The sequence below is a fragment of the Symphalangus syndactylus genome, chromosome 24 (genome assembly GCF_028878055.3).
Source record: "Symphalangus syndactylus isolate Jambi chromosome 24, NHGRI_mSymSyn1-v2.1_pri, whole genome shotgun sequence".
NCBI lineage: Eukaryota > Metazoa > Chordata > Mammalia > Primates > Hylobatidae > Symphalangus > Symphalangus syndactylus.
In genome coordinates, this window is record NC_072446.2 from 67,450,089 (window position 1) to 67,477,749 (window position 27,661).

General features: G+C 38.1%; 1 protein-coding gene and 1 long non-coding RNA gene across 6 annotated transcripts in view; one reads left to right on the forward strand and one right to left on the reverse strand.

The window, feature by feature from the left end:
• LOC134735932 (uncharacterized) overlaps positions 1-11,634 on the forward strand; it is a 116,821-nt gene extending 105,187 nt beyond the window's left edge. For 3 of the 4 annotated variants that reach the window (XR_010119534.1, XR_010119537.1, XR_010119536.1), the window contains one exon: positions 2,483-11,634. This is a non-coding gene — a long non-coding RNA (uncharacterized lncRNA). The remainder of the gene's footprint in view (positions 1-2,482) is intronic. The other variant, XR_010119539.1, reaches the window with a different exon arrangement.
• The window catches only part of PLCB1 (phospholipase C beta 1), a 741,546-nt gene that overhangs the window by 323,666 nt on the left and 390,219 nt on the right, over positions 1-27,661 (reverse strand). The gene's annotated exons all lie outside the window — the stretch shown is intronic.

Sequence of the window (27,661 nt, forward strand, 5' to 3'; positions counted from 1 at the left end):
TAGCAGTCCTTACACATACACAGTGCCTTCTCATTTTCAAAGCACCTTTCCAGCATTCACATTGCACTTGACCCCCACATAGCAATGTGGAAACAGGTGCTCTGATTCCCACTTGAAAGAGAAGAAAATTGTATTCCCAAGAATAATACGTGACTGTCACAAAGTTAGGCAGTAGTAGAAGCGAGGTGAAAATAGAATCTATCTCATAAATACTGACCTAGTGTGCTTTGGCATTTCGGTATCACTTTGAATTCCCCACTCTTATTCTGCATATTCTCATGTGTTCTGGAGTCCTGAAATGAGCTTTTGCAGCGCAAAATCTTGCACATGCTCACACACACCTATTCTTCTGGCTTAGAGAGAAGTTTGGTTTCAACTGATACTCTTTGCAACAGCTGTTCTCTCATCTGCCTTTTTTTTTCTTTTTCAACTTTTACTTTAGAACCCGAGGTACATCTGCAGTTTGTTACAGAGGTATGTTGCATGATGCTGAGGTTTGGGGTGTGATTGAACCTGTCACCCAGGTTGTGAGCATAGTACCCACCCAAGGAGGTGATCCCGCTTATTTCTTTTACACAATTTAAGTTATATCCCGGTTATGATGTTGTCTATTAGTCCATTCTCACACTGCTATGAAGAATACCCAAGACTGAGTAATTTATAAAGGAAAGAGGTTTAATTGACTCACAGTTCTGTATGGCTAGGGAGGCCTCAGGAAACTGACAATCACGGTGGAAGGTCCCTCTTCACAGTGCAGCAGGAGCGAGAATGAGAGTGAGCCCTCTTAGAAAACCATCAGATCTTGTGAGAAGTCACTCACTATCATGAGAACAGCATGGGGGAACTGCCCCCATAATCTAGTCGCCAACCCCAAGGTCCCTCCCATGACACATAGGATTATGGGAGCTATAATTCAAGATGAGATTTGGGTGAGGGCACAGCCAAACCATATCAGATGTGTCCAACAGGTTTTTTTTTTTTTTTTTTTTGTAACTCTTTGGAAGTAGTTTGCAAATAACAAAATGCATTCATTCTAAGTGCACCAATAGATGAGTTTTGACAAATATATACAGGAGTGTAATTCCATTACAGTCAAGTTACAGAATATTTCTATTACCCCTAAAAGTTTCTTGTGCCCTTTTGTGGCCTATCCCCTGTTGCCAGGCTGCCACTGATCTGTTTTCTATCTGTCTAACATTTAAGGCTGTGCTACATAGAATTTATACTTAGTCACATTACACCATGCCTTGTCTCAAAACCCTCTCCAGTTTTGCCACCCCACTCAGAGCAAAAGCCCACGTCCTTCAAACAACCCACAGAGCCCTGGGCATTTGACCTCCACATATCTCTCTTACATCATCTCCCATTAAGCTCCCCAAACTCTTCCTATTTTCCTTGCTTTATTTATCTTTTTATCTATTTCGTCTCAACTTGAAAATGCATATGAAACTCCAGGGGGATGTTGTTTAAAGGATATTCTGATCCAATAGATCTGGGTGGGGCCTGAGATTCTGCATTTCTGACAAACTGCTAATACGGAGGTTAGCATTTATCTAACATTTATCTAGCATTTATCACCAACATAAGGGCAGAGGTTTGATCTGTTCTGTTTGATCTGTTCTGTTTACCACTGTATTCTCCATGCCTTGATATGGCCTGCCACATAATATTAATAGCTGCTCAATACATAGTCGGTGGCCAAATGAATACATGAGTGAATGACTTTTAAATATAAGGAAACAAAGCTGGCTTCCTAGAGAATTTTTGTTTTCACTGGCTGACTTTGCAGCCACAACCGAGGCAAGTCAATTAACTTCTCTGGGCTTCAGTTTCCTTTCCTGATCTGAACAAAGGACACTGAGCACCACCTCTAAGGTCCTTTCTGGCTTGAAATATATTCTTATATGAAGTGTGTGAGAAACAATAATTCCCTAGAATCTGAAAAATAATTGTCCCAACCAAATCAGAAGGAAAAGCAATTTTGCAAATGTCACTGAAACTTTTCCATTCTTTTCTTAAGTGCTGTTCTTTTTTTTTCCCCTGCTCTCAACATTTCTAGTCAAGAGCTTTTCCAACATGTGATTTCAGAACAATTATGTGCTAAGTATTATTAAAAGGAAAGAAAGCTCCCAGGCCGTATTCACAGCCAAGAAGCACCTTAAAAATTCAACATAATATCCAGTGTGACACTTGACAAGACTGGGCAGCTAATGTGGAGGATGTAGGGGCAACAAACTTATTGTTTAAAATGGTCAAAAGTGACTGTCAGTTTCATCAGCCTATTGCCAGTCTTCCAGCCGACCTCTGCTTTTAGAAAGATATCATCTGAGGCTATTATACGAATTAAATGAATGAACATCTGAATTGATATAGCATCTTAGAACCCTGCACAAACATGCTTTCGGTCTATTCAAAATTGTACCTCTGATTGGGAAGAAAATTACTAACAGCTGGGTAATGAAGTCATATCTGTGTTCTGCAGCTAGCTGAAACCACCTTGTTCCTCTTTATCTGATCTAAACTGTACTACCACTTCAAAATGCAAAAGGGAGGGAAATTTGAAAGAAAACTTGGATCTCAGAAGTCTTGGTAGCTTCTAGATTTGAGACATTGCTTGCAGGTCAGTATTGATCCAAAACTTCTTGATAATTAAACCATTAAGTGAAGCATGGAACTAGTTATGTATTTTATCTAGGTAATGCTCAATAAATAAATACAAATTATTCAAAAGAAAAGTAAGTTATACATCTGATGAACTCTCATACATTAGTCAACCATGCCCACATTTCACTTTCTTTTTTCTTTCTTTCTTTCTTTCTTTCTTTCTTTCTTTCTTTCTTTCTTTCTTTCTTTCTTTTTTCTTTCTCTTCTTTCTTCTTTCTTTCTTTCTTTTCTTTCTTTCATCTATCTTTCTTTCTTTCTTTCATTATCTGGGTTTCTTGGTCAATTATTCAATCATCACAGTCATTCAGTGCTCTGTTTGTGAGATTTGGAGAACCAATGCAGTGACAGACACAGACAGCTTCTATGTGCCCAGGAGGAGAATGGAGCTGAGCAAATCCTGGAGATTGACATCTCCTCTTTGCAAGTTATCTTGAAGCATTTTTTCTACCATGTTACTCATCTGCTCCAAGGCTTTCAAAGGCTCTCTTCTGCCTGTGGAAGAAAGCCTAAACATCTTGGAATAGAATTCAAAGCCTCCCTTAATATTTGGAGAGCATTAGTGGCATGCCAGCAGTTACAGAGCTACTATATGTTGAAATCCAAATACCCACCCAGGTGGGGTTGGATCTGAAGCCTAAATTCCTAATTTCTACTCATACAGCTCTTAAGCAGTCTATGCTTCACCTAGAAATGCTTAACATAGGTAAGATCCCCGCTGCTTAAAATGGAAGGAACAGTGGAAAACAATTATGGTGTCTGTCCCTTCTCAACGTTAATGGAGGACTCTGTATGCCTTTACCTTCCAGGTGTTTGTGCACATGCCACTGAGACCCAGGCGGTTATAATAATAATAATGATATGCCTCATTGCATAAGCAGTGGAAAAATTAGTAAAAAAAAAATAAATAAATACAGGGCATCAGGGCTCTAAATCACTGGCTTAGAACAGCCCTGGTAGAAGGTTGTATTTTCAGGAGTCAAAAAATAAGTCCTAACTTCAATAGATCAATTGTAGGTCTAACAATGTTGCCTTTATTTGCTGTCTGTCAACAACTGTGGAGAAGGTGGAAATAACTCTAATCATCAGTTATATCTGACACAACCTCAATCCTGTCTCTCATCAATGGGGGTCTGTGATGAGAGGTGTGCTCCAGTGGTTTGGAAACATTTTAAAGGAAAACTTAGACATGTGGAGTAATTTGAAAGATTGGAGGGAGGGAGTTGTCTGGCTGCTCTAAGTGAATTGGCAGGAAGGTTTGCGTGAAAGGTCCCATTCAGGCTGACAGGCACAAGGGGCAGACTTTCTGAGACATAATGTGCTTCTGATTGCTGGCTGACAAGGTATTTTCTTTTCTGTCTTCTAAAATATGCAGGATGTACCCATGTTGTGATTTACAACTGGGTTGGGTTTCATCCACCTGTGAACCTCTGCAAGCTGCATAGTGAGCTGCCAATGAGAGGAAAGATGCTCTGACAGACGCTTCGACACGTCACAAAAGTAAAAAAAAAGAGAAGTCCTACCCTGCTTTCTAGATGAGATGGTTATTGAGAAAGCAAGAGAATATCAAGTAATAGCTCATTCATCAGGCACCAAAACTAAACGAGAACTTCAATATAAATAAATTTTCCAGATAAATGAAGAAAAAGAGATGCAAACTTTCTTGTTTTTTCTTTAGTATAGTATAATGCGTAGCATTTAACATCTTGAAAAATTGATGATATTCTTGTTAGCCTCACTGACTGTGTTGTCCTATGTGGAAAAGACACTGAATCATTTATTTTGATATCAATTATTAATTGATTACTTCTTTTGTCCAGCCACTGGGCTAATGCTGGAGGTCAAATGGGGAATAAGACTGGCAACCTCCAACCACATGAGGGTTGCTAAGACATAGAAAGCCATACGCTTAAATCCCAGTCACCTAAGCTCTTTATGTTCCTACTTCTGTTTTTTTTCCACCAGTGTGAGTGTTTTATTAATGTCACTCATTTAAATAACAAAAAACCAAAGAACAACAAATGGAAGAGAAAAAGGAAGGAAGGAAGGAAAGAGGACAGAAAAAAGAGAAAGAAGAAAGAAAGGAAGGGAAAGGAAAGGTAGGAAGGAAGGAAGAAAGAAAAGAAAGAAAGAAAGAAAGAAAGAAAGAAAGAAAGAAAGAAAGAAAGAAAGAAAGAAAGAAAGAAAATAAAGAAAAGAGGCAAGTATCTACCCTGTACCAAGCATAATATTAGGCACTGGGGGGATAAAACAGTATAACAGCAAAGTCAGGTGAATATTTCCCAACCTCAAAGGGAGAGGTTTTAACTTATTAATCATCTTTAATTCTATGTTCCCAGAATCATCATTGCACATAGAATCATTGCTAAATATATGCCCATTGGGTGACTGATCTGTCCTTGAATGAATGAATATGTTCGGGTTGGGAAAATGTATTGCACAAGTTTGTTTGAAGTGTGTCAAAACCAGAGACAAATGGTTTTAAATTATTTTCCCCAGAGAATTTTTTTAACTTGAGAGTCTTCGAGATATTAGGTCTTAGCATTCATATAACTGGTTCCATTTGTCATATAGAGTAAGTAACTGAAGAAATTGTTCTGTATTAATCCTAAGTTCCATTTCTTCTACAGCTATGATAAACTGAAAATGAGAATTAAGGGCACGATGAAAATATTTGATTACTTTTTTAAGGAGAGGGGTAGTTAAGGAGTTAGCTGTAGGCCAGGCACAGTGGCTCATGCCCGTAATCCCAGCACTTTGAGAGTCTGAGGCGGGTGGATTCTGAGGTCAGGAGTTCAAGACCAGCCTGAGACAGTGAAATCCTGTCTCTACTGAAAATACAAAAATTAGCTGGGCGTGGTGGCAGGTGCCTGTAATCCCAGCTACTCGGAAGGCTGAGGCAGGAGAACCACTTGAACCTGGGAGGCAGAGGTTGCAGTGAGCAGAGATGGCACCATTGCACTCCAGCCTGGGTGACAGAGTGGGACTCCATCTCAAAAAAAAAAAGAAAAAAGTTAGCTGTAAAAATAAAATGGGGAATAGAAAGTTTAAGATAGTTTTAATTTATTGTCTCATTTTCTGGTCACAGAATTGGTGCATTGTACTTTGATATCAATAAATAGGGTTGTTTAATATGTCTGGCATAAAAGAGTACCTTATCAGCTGGGCACAGTGGCTCATACCTGTAATCCCAACACTTTAGGAGGCCAAGGCAGGAGGATCACTTGAGCCCAGGAGCTCAAGACAAGGGTGGGCAACATAGGGAGACTCCATTTCTACAAAACATTTTTTAAAAATTAGCCAGGTGTGGCATAACCTGTGGTCCTAGCTACTAGAAAAGCTGGTGAGGTGGGAGGATCATTTGAGCCCAGGAGCTCGAGGCTGCAGTGAGCCATGATTGCAACACTGCACTCCAGCCTGGGCAGCAGAGCAAGACCATGTTTCCCAGAAAAGAGTACCACATAAGGGGAATGTGCTACGAAGAAAGCAAAATAATGCTTAGGGCTAGTTAATTTGTGGCCTACTGACACGCTTCTAATAAGTGACTTTTTACATAACGTCCTTCTTTGTTGATATTTGCAAATATATCTTTATTTCATAACATATGTGCATATTTTAATTGTCTTGACTATTTGCTGATTAATCACAAGCAAGATTAACTGAATGTACAGAATATTAATCCCCTAGAGCAAATAATAGCCCTGGTCATTTATTCTTACATTTGGAAACAGAATAAGAATTTTGTTATTCATCAAAGAGGGACCCTAGTCAACATTTCTGATTGACTAATTTGTTGATGATTCAGGTGGCCTCTAGTGAGTTCCGTTTCATTTACTTCCTTAGTTATTCTATTAAGCAGTCAGTCTATGATGATGCAAAGATAGTCTTTTTAGCTCGGGACACTTTTCTTCAGTTGAAAGTAGCTTGTATCTTTTCTTAAAAAATTCCTATTAAAATATTAGTTATTGTTTATTTTAAAATGCATAAAACGCTATACTACTAAACATTCCAAATTTCCTTTGGGTGTCACTGCTCTATTCTGATAGATTTCCACAGAAAATTATTATAGTGGAGAATTTTAGGAGGCTCCATTTTAGAGCATTCTAATTGGCAAAGTGCTACTTAAAAGCTTTTACACTCTACAGCTGATTGTCAGAAAGATTCATTTTGTGTTCACGGTGTCACACATGGTGTTACAGTAGGTAGCTAGTCAGGCATGAGCGGGGCAGGAGAGGGCTCCCCACACAACCCACCAAGAAAGTCAGGTGACCCTGTGCAGGTGGCTGTTAACTGTCTCTCTAAAATAATAATTGGTCACAGCCAGCACCAGGGAAAGGCAGGCTCCCTATATAGATAGGAAACACCTGAAACTGGTGATTTGCAGCTTCCTGATGAGATCTCAGGAGTTGGGCGAGTGAGCTCACACATGTACATTAAGAGGCAAAATGGCAAAGTTTAACCGGTATATGACCTTCAGAGGGCATTCCACCAGAAAAGGGACAAAAGATGCAGGACGTAGGACAGCGTGTAAAAACCGTAAGTCTGGGATCAAACAGTGCACTTGATCTCCAAGATGTCCACATGACCCTCTTCCAAGTGTACTTTACTTTCTTTTCATTTCTGCTCTAAAGCTTTTTAATAAACTTTCACTCCTACTCTAAAACTTGCCTCTATCTCGTCTTCTGCCTTATGCCCCTCAGTCAAATTCTTTCTTCTGAGGAAGCAAAATTGAGGCTGCTGCAGACCCGTATGAATTTGCCACCAGTAACTTGAATAACTTCCACTGCTAACAGTATCTCTGTAGGTAGACATTTTTATCACATGCATATTTCTAGGGAAGATGCTTGCTCTATATTGCATATCCCTCCCTACCTTATGGGAATCTTGGAAATCAAATGTTCTTTGCTGTGGTAGCTTGTGTTCAAAGGCCACCATCAAGCCCTTCCTTTGCTGCACTGTATGATATTCCCCCATGCAGCGAATGAGTCTACTCTTGCATCCCCTTCAATCTGTGCTGGCTTGGGATTGTGTGGAACCACTGAATATGGTAAAAAGGATTCTCTCTCAGTTCTCGATCTAGTTGTTAAGAGGACTGGCACTTTCTTCTTGCCTTTTGTAGTACCAAGTTGCCATGTAGGAAGACCTGGCTACTCTGCTGTCAAGAGATGCTACAGATAGGAGCGCTGAGATATGGGACATTTGAGTGATGATCACCTGGGATGTCTAGCCCAGTGCAGCCTTCAGATGGCTTCAGCTTCAACCACCATCTTGCTGCAACTGTTTGAGAGGCCCCCAGTGAGAACCACCCAGCAGAGCCCAAGTAGGTTTTTTGGGTGGTTTGCTCTGCAGCAATAGGGCACTAGAACACATGCTCTCTTAGTAAAATACTGTGGTTGGACACAAGCATGAATGATGGAGAACTGTGAGAGGAGAGAGAACTACAAAGCCGGAAAGATCAGCATGAGAAGATCAAAACTCAAACCACAACAAACTCATCTGGTGCCTAACATGGTGGGTTTTTTCCATATTTTTTTTTCTTCTTGTATATCCATGAACTTTCTTTCTCTTAAGAATCATTTCTTTAATTATAAACTAATAGAATAGCTCTGGAAACTAGAGAAGAGAAAAATGTTTCTCCATTATCGCCTCATCCTTACACGACTTCATTCAGTTAGCTATTTGGTAATTTCTCATCACATTCTTTTTCCTCCATCATGTGCATTAAGTTTCACTTCCTTAAAATGATAGTCGAAGGAAAATCAAGTTTAGTGGTGCCTGAAACTTGTATAACTTCAGGAGGAAAAAAAAATTATATTAAAATAAAATTAAAATAATCTTAGTTTAAAAATTTATACAAAAGCCTATAACCATATGAAACACAGTTACAGCTTCCATAAGGGCCTTTGAAGGGCTTTGGTAAGTGAGAGATCCTGCAACTCAAGTTTCACCAGCATCATGGTAAAACTACCTTTGACCATAATAATGTATATATGAAACAGCATCCTGTTATTTTCTCTTTTATTGTATCAAAATAATTTTTCGTGTTGAAGCTTAGCCTTTATAATATGAGCTTTAAAGACTGCACATTCTTTTGTTGAGTCAGTACACTCTAATTACACTAATGTACAGTTTATGAACCTTGGAGCTATTCACATTTTGGGCTGGATAACTCTGTTGTAGGGGCACTGTCCTTTGCCAAATGTCCCCTGGGGGGCAAAATTGAGAGCAACTACCTTAATCAGTCCTCTATCCTGGTTACTTATATTATTTCCTTTTTCATGATTATAATTGAAACATTTTCATGCATGTGAGTTTATTCAATTTTTTAACTTCTTTCCCTTAGAAATGGAACTATGTTAAAGGGAATGGCATTGACATGGCTTTTAATGTATACTCCTAAATTTTCCTTCCCAAAAGCCTTATAGTTTCCTGAAATATAGGACAACACATTTTACTACAGATGTAGATATGTTTAATATATAATAATTGCATATTCTAACTAATTACAACAAAATAGTATATGTTAACTATATATTGCACTGAAGATACCGTACTTAAAACAGTTTTCTTTTTTCTTTTTTTTGCCCATAAACTCTATTTTCTGAAAAACCTATACTCTAATAGAATGGTCAGCTAAGGAATTCCAAATTGACTCTATCTTTTTTTTTTTTTTTTTTACTTGAAAACTCTAAAAATTATATTTTGGAAAAGAATTGCTCTATTTCCACCAACCAGGAGAAGGAACTTGAAGATATCTTTCTAGACTGTTGTTTTTCTTACCATCTGCACGCTTGAGCCCTTCTCAGGGAAAGTCTATATTTAAATTCAGAAAGCAAGCAGTAAAATTGTTTCAACATGATGCATTTGCTGATATAAGGAAACTGTAGGCTTCCTGCTCCCCATGGTGGTTAAGGAGCAGGGATGAAGACACACCCAGCTTCCCAGCCTGTGTCTACACCTGTCAGGATGGATAACTAACTGCTCCCTCACTTTTCCCCTGTCCATCACTGCAAAAGCTCCATTATTCTCCCTTCCTCACTTCCAAAGAGAAATGCAGATCTCAGTTGCTTTGTATCAGGAATAGAATCAAGAAAAATGACTTTTTGCGCTGTCTGATGCCTGCTGACAACATCCCAGCTCTCTGAGGGGAAACTCTGGATCCTCTCGCCCAGATGGCTGGAAGCAAAGCCCCTGTTGTTTCACTCCAGTTCCACAAGGTAGGGCGGAGATCTCTCAGCAGGGACTCCAACAGCCTTTGCCCTTAAGGGGCCCATAAGCCCCTCCTACAGAACTGCCTTCCTCACTCCACTCCAATTTTAGGGAGTGACTGCCAAGGCTCTAAACCATGAGGACAGGCTTTGTAGCGGCGGGAGGAATTGACATAGTAACAGGCTGTCAAAGAAGTAAATATAATGGTTTCATTAAAAGTCTGTCACAAGGGCCAGGGGTGCAGTGGCTCCTGCCTGTAAGTCCAGCACTTTGGGAGGCTGAGGCGGGAGGACTGCTTGAAGCCAGAATAGCCGGGCATAGCAGCGCCTGTACCTGTGGTCCCAGCTGCTGGGGAGGCTAGGAGAGTTCCTGGAGCCCAGGAGTTCAAGGCTGCCCTGAGCTGTGATTGCACCACTGCACTGCAGCATGGATGACAGAGTGAGATCCTGTCTCAAAAACAAAGTCTGTCACAGAAGGAATATTCCACGATCATTCACATTCATCTCAAAGATGATTTTAAAAGTGCATTTCCTTCTTTCATTCATCCGTCTCTACCTCTCCTTCCATCTGCCTTCCTGCCTCTTTTCCTTTCCAGGTCTCTTTCTTCTTCCTCCCTCTCACTGGCCCATTTCTTCTCCTTCCTCCCAAGTGTTTTTATCGAAGTTCATGAAAATGGAAGTGTAACCGGGATTGTCTTTTAATCTTAATATATTCCCCTCCATACTCTCAAATTCCACAGATGGCTTTATGGTTTTGCTCTATTTCTGTTTAATGTGAATCTTCAGAATCAGTTAATAGAAATCTACCATATTTAGCTCCTGGAAATGTCCTTAATGAAAGCTGACAAACAAATGGAGTGCTTATGACAGGGAAATGGAAAGTGAACACAGGAACTCCCTTGCAACTCCCTGGGAAGTCTGGGGAGGTTGGTGTGAAATGCAGGCCAGGTGGCGTAACCCATAGGTGTGGAAGAGATTGCTTCCCCAGCAGCTGCCTAGCAACCAAAATGTGTACCCGACATGGCTTTTAATGGGCAAGGTGATGCAGTGCCTAGGTACTTAGTAAATGATAAAACAGCTTTCTTGCTGAAGGATCTGACATTGCCCAAAAGCTCAGAAGAATCTAATAGGCTCCCAGTTTAAATGCTCATTTTGTTTTATTTAAATAGAAATACTCCAAAAGGTAGGCAATGTAGAATTGATTGTAAAATATATTAGACTGGCAAATAAGACACTAATTTTAGACTAAGGTAGGAAACAAAATACCAATGCCCTGAAGAAGGTAATAGGCCCCTCTAAACCCCAATTTAACCATTACTTAAGCTTTGGGTATTAGGCTAAACAGAGCCCAGTAGATCAGATTTTAGCATTAAACTCACTATCATTTTTACATTGCTGTATACGTGAATTTCCATTTCTAGTTTTTTATGTAATCAAAAGAAATTAAACCAAATTTATGAAATAAAATTATTTATGCTTGAAAAAAATTCATGAGTCTTAAACTTTTGGATGAATGGAAACAATTTTGTTTCTGATATATAACATCATCACAACTTTTTCAAGATATGTGTGCATATATATACATATATATATGTACATTTTTTTTTTTTTTTTTTTTTGAGACAGAGTCTCGCTCTGTCACCCAGGCTGGAGTGCAGTGGCACAATCTCGGCTCACTGCAAGCTCCGCCTCCCGGGTTCACGCCATTCTCCTGCCTCAGCCTCTCCCAGTAGCTGGGACTACAGGCGCCCACCACCACGCCCGGCTAATTTTTTTGTATTTTTAGTAGAGACGGGGTTTCACCGTGGTCTCGATCTCCTGACCTCGTGATCCGCCCTCCTCGACCTCCCACAGTGCTGGGATTACAAGCATGAGACACCGCGCCCGGCCCATATATATATTTTAATCTGGATGAATTTATAAAATCTCAGGGAACCATTTATTTTACCACCCTTTCCTTTCTACCTCCTGGGATGGTCAGCATTAATTTTTCAAATGTATACAGAGGGGAGGTACAGAGCTAGGAGAAGCATTGCTGAAATTTTATAGGCAAGAATTAATTTTTATCAACTCTACATATCTTGGAGGATAGATGATAAGTACAAACATAGAAGGCTGGCTTAATTTCCTAGCAGGAAGTGGTTTAGGCACAAGGAATACATACATACATATATAAATACACACACACTAAGATATACATATTATATATATTACTGTCACATTCCAATTGTAATCATTATGTCTCACCATTGTTATTGAAAAAGTAAATGTATTTAGTCTAGTTGGTTTGGACTAGAGTCAAAACATCATAACACATGTACTAATTATATTCACTCTTTTCTCTGGAGACCTGTGTAAGTCCTGCAAGTATCATTTAGTGTGACATTTATCTCTTTAATATAATTCTTTTACAGAGAAGAGAATTATAGTCTCTTGTTACATGGGTCTAAATAATTGTTAACAATGTGTACTTCCCTCTGCTGAGGTTTTTCATTTCCACTTATTATTCACACACTCTCCTTTAGACAAAAAGACCATGACCCTATCCATTTTTCTAAATTCTCTCTTCTAAATCTGCTTTAATTTTATACCTTGGGTCCGTCAGTATATCACTGCATCAAAACACAGTTTAAATTTTCATTACTGTCACCTAATAAAAATGTCCCATTCTTGCATGAATAGATAATGAAAAAAATAAAAATCCATAAGTAAATAAAAATAAGACAATTTGGTATGTAGTAAGCTTGACAAAACAAACTGGTAGTGAAAAAGATAATTATTTAATAAAAACTATTGTTACAACTGGAATCTGGGGAAAAAAACAGCCTGAACTTAGTTTCACACTTTATATAAAAATAAACCCGGATCAAACCAAACGTTTGAATATAAAAACTGAAGTGTTCATTAATAATGGACAAATCAGGCTCTTGTGATTATAGGCCAACAGTAAAGACATAGAATAGCTGAAAAGTACAATGTACTGTTTTGATTTAGTGGAGAATATACATGTTGAAGTACATGTGGGCATTCGTAAAACCTAACCACATTTTAGTAATAAAGCTAGTCTTATCAAATTTTGAAGTATTGGTATCATGCTGAACATATTCTTTGATTATAATGCAATTTAGTTTAAATAAATAATCAAAAAATTACAAGGAATACTCCATTTTTTATAGATACAAAAACATACTTCTAAACAATTCATGGATCAAAGGAGAAATAATGGAAATCAGACTGTATTAACAAGTGCATTATAGCAAATATATTAGGTATCAAAGCTTGTAAGATGTAGTTTAGACTTAAGAAGAAATGGTCTTAAATATTTACTTTAAAAAATAAGATAGGCTTGAAGTTAGGGAATGCTGCATCCAATTTAGGCGTTTAAAAATATAACTGACAAATACCTACATCCAAAGTTTATGAGAGATGCTTTATGAGTCAATTAGAAAAAAATCCAAGAAACTCAACAGAGAAAAACAAATGTGCAGAACACTTGAAAAGATAATTCATGGAAGTGAAAACCTGAATAAACATCCGAAAAGATGCTCAACTTTGTTAGTCCAGAACATTCATATTTTAATCACAGTGAAATATGATTTCATACACACCAGATTGAAAAGCTTGACACTGACAGTTATGAGCAAGGATGTGGAGCCACACAGCTCTCCTCCACTCCTGATGGGAAGATAAATGAGAACTATCTGGAAAACAGTAACTAATTTTACATAGATAGGTTGAAAATACTCATAGCATACAATGCAAAAATTCTAGTCCTTGTTATACTCCAAGAGTGACAGAACTCTTGAAATCATGTGCACTTGGGGGCAATGACAAGAATATTCATAGCAATATTGTTGGAAATAGCAAAAAAAGTAATCAGCACAGAAACGTATGTTAAACTACTTGAAAATATTACATCTGGGGAAGGGCACAGGATGGCTGGAGAAGGAGGGTGTGAGGGAGACTAGCTTATTTCCTCCTTCTGAATTTTGTGACTGCAGTACAATGCTTGTATTAACTATTGATAAAATAAATAAAATAACGTTAAAATGACCAGCAACACAACTACCCAGCCTTCTAATTCTTTCAAACCCTTTTAAGAGACTGAACAGTAAAAATCTGTCAGTAACTAGTTGAATGTCAATAAAAGGCACTTCCTTAAAAGATGAAACTTTTCCTTATTTTTAAAAACATATCCAAAGAGAGGACGGACTATATAAAATCCCTGCAAATGTTCCTTGAGCATATGCGAGAGGTTCTGGGGGAAGTGTTGCTGTTCATACCCACTTTGAGGAGGAGGAGTAAAATACATCTAAAATAACATGGGAGAAAATTTAAATTGCCTTTTTCTCCTAGGTATATGCAACTATTAATACTGCCATAAAGAACACAGAGGGGTATTTTTGTGCATGGTTTAATCTTTTGGAAAATGATAAATGGATACATAATTAAATATAATTATGATGTTACTACAGAGTTACATGAATGTCTTAATAAAAGCCTAATTCAAAATGATTCATCAATATTTCTTGAAATAGAATGAAAACAAGTTAAAAATTTCAGTACAAAGGAAAACCGTCAAGTGTGTGATGTTGACATATGATAAACATCTGATACTGAAGGGACTGGAAGTACAAACCACCTACACATCCACAATGAGGAATCATTAGAAGGTTATTGTGTAGAACTGTTTTTTTCACTGTTGAAGCATTATATAGTTACCAGCTTCTCCTCACACCCTCTTACTTCACATTTGATGCTCTTTTAGCATTATATAGGAAATATCCATTTCAATTTCTCTGGGAATTGTCGCGGCACTTTTAGCCCCTTACTTTCAAAAAAGGGTCTAATGATTGAATACATATTATCCAGTATTGGTCATGGGTGCCTTTTGCATCCTCTTTTACAGAATGTTACCAGCTATAATGGATTGAACAAATAAGGCTTTACTTTCTTTTACGTAAGAGTTATGGAAATCCCGGCATTGGTTCACCAGCTCAACAATTTTAGGACTGAAACTTATACATTTTTACTGGGCAGACCCTCAATGTCATAACGATGGCTGCTGTAGATCTTGCCAAAGAAGATAGAGTATCTTCATCACCAGCTAATTCCTGACCTTCCCACTAGAGGTAAACCACTGTTCTAATATCTATCACCATAGACTAATTTGCCCCTTCTAGAACCTTGTATGAATGGAATAACTTAGGATGTAACCTGTTATGAATGGAATAACTTTTGTGTCTGGCTTCTTTCATTCAACTTTTTTTTAGATCTATTCATGTTATTATATTCCTGAGTTTTATTGCACTGTATGAATACATCATCATTTCTTTATCCATTGATAGACATTTAGATTGCTTTCAGTTTTTGGCTGTTATGAATAAAGCTGTTATGAACATTGATGTACAAGTCATTGTATGGACTCATATGTCTTCATTTATATTGGTAGAAATGCAGAAGTGGGATTGCTGAGTCATAGGGCTGAGGTATGTTTAGTTTTATAAGACACTGCCAAAGAGCCTTCTAAAGTGGCTGCACCATTTTACATAACGTAGTTATTCTTGATGACTGCATAATTTTGGAATTGATGCATCATCAATTATGTAATTGTTTCCACATTATTAGACGTTTATTTTATATTGTCTTCTGTGTCGCTTTTCTAAAATAGGAAATGCTGCATTGAACACCTTCACGTAAACAATATTTTATCTGTTACTGGAATAGTTCTGCTGTTGGAATATTTAGTAGAGAAACTAGGGGTGGGATTACTGAGCACCGTTATGACTTTTTAATTTCCCAAAGGTCTGTACTAGTTTATTTTTTCAATTAATTAAAAAAATTGTTGCTAAGCCCTTTCCTTTTTATTGAGTTGTAACATAATTACAATAATGTGCATAGATCTTAAGTTTACAGCTTGATGAATTTTTACACATATAAAATACAACAGCTACGGCCCAGATGAAGAAATGGAACATTTTCAGCATCTTGGAAAACCTTCAGCTTCTTCCAGACTGTCCTATGCCTCACAAAGGGAACTACTATTTTGACATTAATCCCATAAAATGATTGTACTTGTGTTTATACTTCATATAAGTGGACTCATATACTTTACAAGCCCTGGCTTGGACTTGCCTTTGCATTGGCCTTTCCTGGGCAACCAACATTCTTACTGTCTTCCAATATGGTAAAACATTCAGTGTAATAAGAGTAGTCTTGACTCGCAGTATAGTTATTGAATCCGTGCTGTTTATTTATTTTCATATGTAAGATTTGAAATATAAAATAGAACTTTTATTCCAAGTCCAATCTTAATTTTTGATATTCACGGGGAAAACCTGAAGCATATTTAACAAAAATAATGGTCACCATTTGTTGAGCTCAGAAATGGATACTAGGTGCTACTTAAGGAATTTATATCCATAATTTCATTTAATCTTTTTAATAATAATCCAAGAAAAAGATACAATTATACCCATTTTTCTGTATAAGAAATCTGAAGCTAAAAGATATAAAATTACCTCACTAAATCTTATAGGGCTTGTATGGCTGAAGAATGGTGTACTCAAGTGTGTCTGGCATCACCCGGATGTGTCTGACACCACTGCCCATAACTACACTAGAGACCAGACCTTTAAAATTACAAATGCTCAGCCAACAGAGAAAAGTCTAAACAAGCATCAGAGGATGCTTGAACTGGCCCTGTTTTGCTCTGCTCTTTAATAAAAGCTGGAGGCAAGCTGCTAAAGATGAGGGGTGAAAAGCTGACTTGATGACAAATGTAATTGCCTGGCATAGTTTTTGCATTAGCTGCCCTCTTCAGCCATTACCAGCTTTACCAGTAAATTGAAACACTAGGTGCGTATTAACATTGCAGCCCACAGCTGGCCATATTACTGCTAATCGGGGCCATTTTTTCATTAAAATTCAATTAAAACCCCAAGACATCAGTATACAAAATTGTATAGAATATAATGAACAGAGCAGCCAATCTCTGAAAAACAGCATGGATTCAACAACTATACTGTGAGCCAAGACTACTCTTATTACACTAAATATTTTACCATATTGGAGGACAGTAAGAATGTTTATTACCAGGAAAGGCCAATGGAAATGTATTAATAAGTCAAAGCCAGGGCTTGTCTCTGAAGGCAGCTGGACACCATTTAACCCAAGTGGTTTTCTAGTTCCAAATGAGAAGAAGGCATTAAATAGTATAATACACTAGAAATTGCAAATAGATTTTTACACTACAGAAACCAGGTCCCAGTTAAAAGCTAGGTAAAAATGCATCAAAGAAACATCAAATTAGATATATTTGATAAAAATGCATACATCAAAGAAACATCATCATCAAAAGAAAATGATAGAGCCAGTGCTCAGATAAAATTTCAAGTCTGTGTGACAGCTTCATTTATAGAAATGAACATAGGAGTTCAACCTTTTTTTAAATATAAATTCCTTTTTACAACTTAAAAAATTAGAGTATAAAGGAAGTAAAATTGTATGTGCATAAATCATTAGTGTGTAAATCAATGAAGTTTCACAAAATTAACATATTCAGGTATCTCCACCCTGATCATGATATAGAATATTTAGTGTGTTTCATAAGCCACTCATATGCCCTATCCTGGTTACTATCCCACTCCAAAAGTAACAACTATTCTTTCATTTTAAGGGTAACCATTCATAGTAACACAGGCTTCAAGTATACTGATGCTTTGGAAAAAAAAATACTAAAAATGGATTTTCAATCCCAATTTTTGTTTTTTAGGAGCTGAACAAAGGTCATAACCATGAATAGAACAGAGCTACAAAAGGAGCGAACAGAATAGGGCTACTCATCATCACTCTCTAGCCTCCGAGCCAAAAAAAAAGTTGTTTTTTTTTTTCAATTGTTGGATAGAATTTTATGAATTTTATTTCATTTCATTCAGGTATTTTTAAGAGACTGCACAGAGTCGATTTTTCTTTAAGGTTCTACTTTATCCATTTGACAGCAACACAACCAATTGTCGGTAAAAACAAGAAAATTAAGTCAGTTTTCCCAGGGTTTGTGTACAGTGATTTCCCTGATTTCTCCTTTTTAAGAGCTCTCTGTGCCCAAAGGCACCACATGGTCAATTAGGGTTTAAGTAAATTGTGTCTCCTCAGTACAGTTTTTTAGTGTGAAACTAATCAGCCTAATTGAGATTGATTATTTGAACTTGGCCTTATCAACACCAAAATCAAATTAACTAGAATATTGCCATGCTGACAGATATTTATGACATTTCAACCCCAAATAAATGCAAACCTTGAAAATGCTTCTAAATCCTTAATACTGATTATATATAAATAGCATGCCTTTCTCCCAAGGTCAGGTTTTTTCCATAATTGGTCTGCAATTAGCTTTTTTTTTTTGGCTATATATATATATACATATATATATATACATGGGTTAAGAGGATATTTTATAATGAATTTATGTTTCCCTCTCTATCCACTGTCCTTCAATTTGAGATTGAAAAATTACTTTTTTCCCGCCCGCTACATAAATGTCACTGTCAGCAGTTTCCTTCTGGACATTGGAAGGCTTTGTAAAAGTAACTGAAGGGATATAGGCTATTAATCATGATTTTAAAAATTATTTTACGTATACAAAATTTATATCTTTCTAAAAGCAGGTGGTTAAACAATTAACCTCTGCTTACACTTCTCCAAATGTTCTTAGCAAGCCCCAAAGGTGCCTGCAAGGCACTAGGAAGTGGGTGCAGTAATGTTCTCAGCTGTGGCAGTACACAGACACTCCCTCCCTCTCCTACATCTCACCCCTACAGTAAAACTATTTCTGGGGAAAATGGAGAAGGTTTGAGTTACTCAGATATTATTTTTAGATGACTTCTAAACAGGGATCAGTAAATCTTAGACAGCACTGCCACTTTTCATACAAACAAAACAACTCTGGCTTAGAAAGACTGCCAATGAAAAGTGTGAGGATCCCAAGGTCTTGCATCATTTAAGGAGACCCTGCAGTTTGACACTTGGTTTTACTTCTTAATTGCCTCGTCTGCTCCGTTTAACTTTACTCAACTAGACTTATAAATATTTAATCAGAACATGGCTGCCTGCTTAAAAAAGGAAAAAGAAACCCTGACTGATACTGTTGGCCAAACATGACCTTGAGAAGACAAAGAAACAGGTTGACAAGGTTATTTTCATCCTAATTTGCATTTAAGGGGAGAAACAAGTGCCATGACCCATTAGCAAAACAAAGTCATTAAAAACAATTGACCTAGGCTTAGGTATCCTGTAGAAAGAAACTGAACAAATAAAAAGAAAGAGAAAACTCGTAGTGTTCCCCTCCCCTCCCTCAAAGGAAAAAAAAAAAAAACCCAGGAGATTCATTTTTTTCACGATTTATTGAATTTTCTGAATTGCTAAAGCCATATGGTTGCATTTTAATGTTTATTTTTCTTTAAGCGTCTTCTCTAATGTTAGTTTATATAATATTATAGTTGTGACTGGAGTATGTAAATATATTTAATAACAATCTTGCTACTTTTTGGATATGAAGGCTTTTAATATATAGCATTGAAATAAATTAAGATTTTGTTTGTATTTTATACTTTGTTTTGTTGCTGTATTTTTCAACGTATATTCAAATTTTGAAATGTTCGTTGGAAGCTTTTTTGGTATTTTAAAATCAATTAGTTGATTAGCCAATTAATTAATCAGTTACTGTGAAATTTCACATACTAACTCCGCCCAGTTGATTCCATACAACACATGCTCCCCACGCAGCCCTCTGGGTGGCATGGTTTCTGCATCCCTGGAGTTGCTTCCTCTGTGTCTCACTGGGCATTTCTCAGGCACACAGTCTCTAGTTCTCAACTCTGAAAATGCACAAGCATCTTCTTCCCTCCCAATGCACAATGATCTGAGTAATCTTAACACACTAAGCTCTGAGTAAATTCCATTTGTCCCCTTTTAGTGGATTTAAAAGTGTTGTTCAGTAACCCAACTGATGCCCGCTACTAACACCATATCTGTGGCCAACTAATCACTATATCTCAGGTCTTCCCTGAGACTTTCAATCAAATTCTCATACTGCTAGATTCATTCACGGTCATGTGCTTTCCTTTTTTTTCTCTTTTCTTTGGAGGTGTTGTCTCTCCCCATATACACACACACACACACACACACACACATATATTTGGTATGATCAGGATCACTTGCAAAACTTCCTCTTGACTCTAATTTTTGCTCCAAAGACTTGCTAATCTTTCTTTTGAATCCTCACTAAATCACAACTTCCTGAGCCTTATACATTCTGTTTCCATCATAGCCCTAGTGTCTAGCCTAGTTCCTGGCACAGAGTTGGCATTCAGTAAACACTGAGGGGAGGGTTGTTTAGATGGGTGGATGCATAAAGGCAGCAGAGATAACAGGCCTACTACCCCCTTTGTCCAAGGATTATATGACCCTTTCAAAGATACAAGCTCTCAGTTCATCACTTCCGCAGAGGATGATGAGCATCTACAGCAATCTTATCCTCAACTGCCGATTCCATTGAGGACCACGAATCATGCTCTATGGCCAACATTTTATTTGACAGCTTAACCAGCAGATTACACCCAGTTTGACTAAAATGCCTGGGCAATTGACTGGCATTGATTTAATTTAAGATTTCCTTATTTGAGAAGCAGGGGCCTCACCCCACCCCACCAACTTCCTTGCCTCAGTAAATTAGTCTCAAATAAAGATAAGCCTTTATTTCATATTCTTATCTTAATTATCCTCCTATTTTGAAATAATGTACAAGCAAGAACATATTTTACTTTTCTGTGGCTTAGAACACTTATTTTTAAAACTTCTTATATTTATTGTAATTAAGACTAATGCAAGCTTCGTATACTTACTGTAATTAAGACTATTCAATGCCTTGTTTTCCAATTATTCATACTTAAAATGGTAGTGTCTGCTTTATTTGCACAGGAGACTGTTTCATTGTTCCAAACTCATTTTCCTTAATTTGACTTTTCTGGGTTCCAAGAAAAGGGTGTTGCATTCTGCTTGACCATGCGTGTCAGTTGGGGAGAAAGTGTAGATCATGGGGTGCTGGAAGAAGACTAGGCTTTGAATTTTATTGGTCTATTCTGAATGGCTTTTGTCCTTCTCAGTGGACTCCAGGAGAAGATAATTGTTAGTGTAACCACAGGCCAGAATGAGGATGATGTCATAGATAAAATGGGTGTGTTAAGTTGGTTTCCCCTAGAAGCAGAGCCTGAGATGGGGAGGTAACAGAGATTCTTAGAAAATGATTTATTGAAGAAGGGCTCGCAGGAAAAACTTGTAAGGGAAGAAGTGTGTTCAATCCAAGGGGAGCTCCAGATTCTACATTGCATCTCTGTATCTGTCTAGACTTGAGGCGAGGTGACTGAGTTTTCATACCACAGGATTAGAGAGTCCTTGCATACCAGCTTTAGGGTGCATGGGGATAGTAGCGGACTGCCTATCACAGGAGAAGGTGACTCTTGTCTCTCAAGGACAATCTTCTGGAGGCATTTTCAGGTTCCAGCTTTAGTGCCAGCACCCACTGTTCTAGTGATTTAGTGAAGGCCCTGCCTAATCACATTTGCTACAGTGGAAAAGTCTTATGTTAAGAAAGAAGGAGAATATAGTTTGCACTCCCGAACTTTGTTTGGTTTCTGTGTGGTTGAAATGCAATTCACAATTTTACCTTTTCTTGAAAAAGTGGTGTTTACTTATACATCTGTGTTTCTTTGATAAAACAGCTGAGTTAGAGGTGAACTTTTAGAATGCAGTCCATGCTTAAGTACCAATGTATTTGAACTAGAACTCCTTTGGATCATTGGATGTATTGGATTCTGTGAATCATAATTTATTAAAAGGGTTTTTTTTTAGGCAGTCTCACTCCATCACAACTCACTGCAGCCTCGACTTCCTGAGCTTAAGTGATTCTCCCACCTCAGCCCCCCAAGTAACTGGGAGGGAGGCACACACCGCCACACCTAGCTAATTTTTGCTACTTTTTATAGAGACTGGTTTTCTCCATGCTGCCCAGGCTGTTCTTGAACTCCTGGGCTCAAGCCATCCACCTACCTGAGCATCTCAAAGTGCTGGGATTACAGACATGAGCCACCCGACAGGGCCTACTGAAATGATTTGATTTGTTAATGTAGGTGAAAGTACCTTGGCCAACAGCACGTAGTAGGCCCTCAATACCTTTACTTATTCGTTGTTTTTTTTTTTTTTCCCTTTTATAAGTCTGAAGATGAATCTCCAGAACTCCACATGTAGGTTGACATCTTACTAACTTGTACAAATGAGAAGGAGGGCCTCACTGAATTAATAAAAATTATGGAAAAAATGAATTTTTGAAATACAAGAACAAGTAACTGATACAAGGTTAATGAAGCATTACCTAGAATTAGCCCTTAAGGGAACAGCCTCAATAAATGGATAAGAATAATTTATAATTAGCCTTTTCTTTTTGTACCTCAAGAGTACTTAGGATGAGCTTATCTATAAGAAGCTTAGATATATCTGATATTGCCGGTGATTTTATTTCTATATTTAATTTGCCTTAGGATAGTTTTCTTAGATATTGTGCAGCTAACAACATAGTCCCTGCCTAGGGACATTTCATGATAATCAGAAACTTTCAGGTTAACAAATATTAGCTTACCTCCGACAGTGTTTATATAAATTGAGTTGTATATCCATCTGACATTTGCAGAAGCCCTGGGCTATCCTTAGTATTTCAGAAATCCTCAGAATGCACAGATATTGAGTAAAAGAAGCCAGACCCCAAAGACTACAGACTGTATGGTCCTACTGATACGAAGTTGAAAAGAAATAAAAGTTATTTATACCCATAGAAATTGGATAGCAGTTGCCTTTGGTCGTGGAGTGGTTAGCTAAAATAAGGCAACGTGGAACTTTTGGGGTGACATTCCATATCTTGATCTGGATGTTAGATGAGTTTGTATATTTGTTAAAGTTCTATGTGATGTACATTTAACATTTGTGCATTTTACTGAAGGTAAATTGTACTTTAATAAAGTACTGTTAGAAACAGGTGCATAGGTTGTTACTTGAATCTTAGATCTAACTTTGTGGAGGAGGTGAACAGAGAAAAAAAAATCAGTTGGCCATGGTTAACTGGCAAAATAGTTAATGAAAGTTTAGTATATAGATTTCTATGATATATCCAAACTCTAGTCTTTGTCCCACCACTTATTACAAATATAATATGTCTATTATGATGGAAATTGCAATAATAAGGACTCTAACTTAAAATTAACCAATGGGATATTCTGGAATTCCTAACACGAGATTCCAAAATAAACTGCTTTACTTCTGTTGTTTTTACCAAGAGCTTTCCAACAGTGCTGCTTCTGTAAGTTAAAAAGTTAGGAAGAACCACTGACAGTTTTTCTTCAGGCAAAGTGCTAATGGCCCCTAAAGGGACTTTTCTTATCATCCTGTCACCTAAGTGTGATTTTCTAAGTAGCTTTTTTCTGGGCCTGCCAGGTTTGAGAAAATGCAATTCCTTCTTGACTAAAACATGAACTCTAAAGCATTCATGCTTTAAAAAAGAAACTACATTAAGTAGCCTGAGTTAGAATTTCTTATAATATAGAGACGCTTAAAGTGATGGTTCTGGCCCGAATATCATCTCCTTTTGCACATTATTGATCAGGAAATATCCAACAAGAAATCTGAAAACTAAGAATTCTCCAGGATTTAACACATGATGTCCTCATATTGCCTTAAAATGATTAAGCAAAATGACAGTATATAGGTCATAGAAAATTTATTTTCACATGGGAATTTTGGGGAGAGAAGCAAGACATAAATACTACATAGTAATATTTGCATATCATTTTGGTGTGTTTCTCAAGTAAGAATATAGTTCTGTATTTGGCCCCGAATGTGTCTCCTGCCTTTATTTACCCTGGGAAACTAGGCAATTATACAAAATGGAAGCAGTTATACAAAAATATTCTGATCCCTAAGAATAACCCCTTTCCTCAAATTGTCAATCACTATCCGGGAGAGAGAGCAGGCAGGATGAAGAGGGCTTTTTTGTGGGCAATATTCTGTGTTTTGTTTCGTTTTGTATTTTGTACCTCCTACTTCCTCATCCCCATCCTTGTTTACCTAGTTTGCTACTACTCTTCTTTCTGACGTCAGATTAAAGTCCCTTCATCAGAGAAGTTTTTCCTTATCTTTTCCTCCCATAAATGTCTCCCAGCTCCATACTAAATGCACTCACACACGTTGTCTACTACTCCTCTATAGTATTCACCACTGTAGTAATGCCCTTCTTACTTTCCAGTCTCTAAGCTACTGAGAAAGCAAGGATTGTGTCTATTTTTGCTTCGTTTCCAACCTCAGCGGGCATTTTGTCTGGCATGCTGTAGTACAGGAGTCCCCAACCCCTGAGCCATGGACCGCTACCAGTCCGTGGCCTGCTAGGAACCAGGCGGCACAGCAGGAGGTGAGCAGCAGGCAAGCAAGTGAAACTTCATCTGTATTTACAGCCGCTCCCCCTTGCTCCCATCACCACCTGAGCTCTGCCTCCTGTCAGATTGGCCCCAGCATTAGATTGTCATAGAAGCAAGAACCCTACTGGGAACTTTGCATGCAAGGGATCTACTTTGCATGCTCCTTATGAGAATCTAACACCTGATGATCTTTCACTGTCTTCCATCACCCCCAGATGGGACCATCTAGTTGCAGGAAAACAAGCTTAGGGCTCCCACTGATTCTACATTATGGTGAGTTGTACAAGTATTTCATTATAGACTACAATGTAATAATAGAATAAAGTGCACAATAAATTTAATGCACTCGAATCATCCTGAAACCATTAGCCCTCCCAACCTACTGCCCTGGTCCATGGAAAAATTGTCTTTCATGAAACCCATCTCTGGTGCCAAAAATGCTGGGGACACTCCTGCTGTAGTAGATGCCCAATAAGTACAGGATGGATAAATTTATAGATAAACTAATGAACTAATGAAATCTTTCTCTGAAACTGACAATGTTCTGAACATAAACTGTGAGTACATTAACTACTCTTTAGCAAAGAGTAGAAATGAATACCCAGTCTCCACTTGATATTTTCTCCCCAGTAGGGTTTTCTTTCTTCAGTCCTATCCTACATCCCACCTCTGAGAGGCTCCTTTGTGAGCTGTGAAAAAATTCTATAGTCCTAAATATACAGTATTGCTGAAGCTGGGAGAGAAAAGGTGATAATCAAACTCAGCATGTTGGGATTCATTAGTCAATGAAGACAAGTAAGCTATGATCTTGCTACTGCACTCCAGCCTGGGTGACAGAGCGAGAACCTATCTTAAAAACAAATAAAATAGGATAATTTTTTATTTATTTTTTTGAGACAGAGTCTCCCTCTGTCACCAGGCTGGTGTGCAGTGGTGCGATCTCGGCTCACTGCAACCTCCACCTCCTGGGTTCAAGCGATTCTCCTGCCTCAGCCTCCTGAGTAGCTGGGACTATAGGCGCGTGCCACCAAGCCCAGCTAAATTTTGTATTTTTAGTAGAGACGGGGTTTCACCATGTTGGCCAGGGTGGTCTTGATCTCTTGATCTCATGATCCACCTGCCTCAGCCTCCCAAAGTGTTAGGATTACAGGCGTGAGCCACCACGCCCAGGCAGGAAGATAAACTTTTGATGGCTGTCAAGCTTATGTGGCTCTGACTGATGACATCATTGTCTTATCAACCTGGTGTAGGATAAACATACCTGACAGCAATAGCCTAAGCATAACCTTAGAATGACCTTGTACATCAGTGGCTAGCTCTCTAGGTTGTGGGATGTCAGGAAGGGGATATCAGACACAAACACTTCTATGCCGTTACTTGTGGGATCCCCGAAAGCAGCCCAATGTCATCTCTATATGTGGAATGCCCAACCCCTCTATTGTGGGGAATTTTTTCTGATCCTTCAAGAGTCAGCTCTAGCACCCACTCTGCTGCCCAGTGGTTAAACTCACTCTTTGTGAAATCTGGCATACACCCAGTACACAGGACCTACCACCTCATATTGAGCATCTTACTTATTTGTCTGTAAACACTCTAAGAACTGTAAAGCCTGGAACTGTGTTGTACTTAGCTGCGTAGAAATAACAAAGGGCACATAGAAAATCTTTGATGAATGGTTTTCTTGTTGAGTGGATACCCTTGTCACCTTGACTCAACTATTCTTGTTGAGTGGATACCCTTGTCACCTTGACTCAACTATATCTATCTTGCCAAAAACTTTAGTCAAAAACTCTTACAGGTGACTGACTAGTAGTACATAGCATCAAAATAGAATATATATATGATGTTAGGACCATAATTTCTCACTTTCTATAAAAACCTAAGATTCTAAAAGAAACCAAGCAATTCCAATGTTTATAATTTGGCTAAATATGGCTGTGGCTATTTAGCATGTTATAAAAATAAACTCAGAGACTTTAAACATTATTGCACTTACATGTATAAAAGGGAAACTATCTCTGATAGAGTAGGTTGTTATTCCAAAATGATCACTCATTTCTGTTCACTTCCATAGGAGATGACACTTCTCTGCTCCATTTATGTTGATCTTGGCCATGTGACTTGCTTTGGCCTCATTGTGGGCAAAATGAATACAGGTTGAGCTTAACTATGTGACTGATTTTGGCCAGTGTAATATTAACAGAAGCAATGAAGTGGAGGCTTGAAATGTGCCGTCATGGTTGAATGTGTTCTCATGTGCTTGGGTGACTGCCAGGAGGGCCTGGGCTCAGAGGGGGCATGTGAGATGAAGAAACAGTTTGGCTGTGTCCCAGACCAAGTCTCTTCTAGAATTGTAGCTCCCATAATTCCCACGTGTTGTGGGAGGGGCTTGATTGGGAAGTAATTGAATGAGGGGGGCAGGTCTTTCCTGTGCCGTTTTCATGTTAGTGAACAAGTCTCACAAGAGCTGACGGTTTTATAATGGGAAGTTCCCCTCCACGCATCTCCTTGCCTGTTGCCATGTAAGATGTGACTTTGCTCCTCCTTTGCCTTCTGCCATGATTGTGAGGCCTCCCCAGCCATGTAGAATTGTGATTCCATTAAACCTTTTTCCTTTATAAATTACCCATTCTTGGGTATGTCTTTATTAGCAGCATGAGAACAGACTAATAAAGACGCTGTGGAACAGAGCCACCTTAACTAACCTGCCCAGCTGAGCCAAATGTAGATAAGCACTCCCAGCTGTCCCAAATGCAACGATAGATAGTTTTTAGCTTAAGCCACTGTGCTTTGGGGTGTTTGTTATGCATTGATGTTAAATGTGCACATTTATTATATGAACTTCTCTTTATATTTTGCCTCCCTCAAAGCCATGCACAACCAGACAATAAATTATTTCTGATCAAGGCACTAAACATGGAAATGACCCAGATTATGGGAAGTAGAGATTGGGAAGGAAGTTCTAATTAGCTACTCTCTGAGCTAGGAACACAAGTTTCTAGACACACCAGGCATCAATTTGAATAACTGTATGGGACATAGGAAAGCAGCCTCATAGAAAAGCCTGCATACACCAACACACATTCACAGTGTCTGTGTGATGGGAGGAAAGCTTCAGGAAAGGTAAATGATTAGGGTGGAAATTTTTAATAATTTTATATGCAACCTGAGTATATTTAGAGCCATAATTATAAATGTAATTTACTGTAATGGTGTCTTCATGCTAACAACTATTAGTTTAATAAAACTGCTGTTATAATGAAGCAGATGCTATTA